Source organism: Lucilia cuprina, chromosome 6, assembly GCF_022045245.1.
Source record: "Lucilia cuprina isolate Lc7/37 chromosome 6, ASM2204524v1, whole genome shotgun sequence".
Lineage (NCBI taxonomy): Eukaryota > Metazoa > Arthropoda > Insecta > Diptera > Calliphoridae > Lucilia > Lucilia cuprina.
Window position 1 is genome coordinate 16,084,908 of NC_060954.1, and position 675 is coordinate 16,085,582.

Consider the following 675-nt stretch of genomic DNA (forward strand, 5'->3'; position numbering starts at 1 on the left):
TAGTCTAGTCTATAGTCTAGTCTATAGTCTAGTCTATAATCTAGTTTATAGTCTAGTCTATAATCTAGTCTATAGTCTAGTCTATAGTCTAGTCTATAGTCTAGTCTAGTGTATAATCTAGTCTGTAGTCTAGTCTATAGTCTAGTCTATGTGTAGTGTATAGTCAAGTCTAGTCTATGTCTAGTCTCTCTCCAGTCTATGTCTTGTCTATATTTTGTCTATGTTTTGTCTGTGTCTCTTCGATGTATAATAATATTAATAAACATAATTTAATTAAACATATAAAATATATTAAATTATAACAAAATTGACCAGGAAACAAGCCTCTTTAGCAGGTTGACCTTTTTTTATCACCGATGATAGTCATCAGTATCATCATTTGTGTTTACTTCCGTAACTTTTCTGTTAATTTTTCTTTCCGCAGATTTTTTTTGTAAAATTATTCTTAATTATTATTCAATTAACGTTGTTGTTAAAGCAATTAACAGCTGATTATTTAAATATTCAAAAATATAAACATTTATTTTATAAAAATAGCTTTTAATTATGTTAAACAATTGTGTATAAATAGTGTTAAAATTAGCAATTGTTTGCGATGAATACTATAGAAATATTTGTACTAATTTCAACACAATATTGAAAGGATTTGTGTAAAAATATCTTTTGAATATCTCA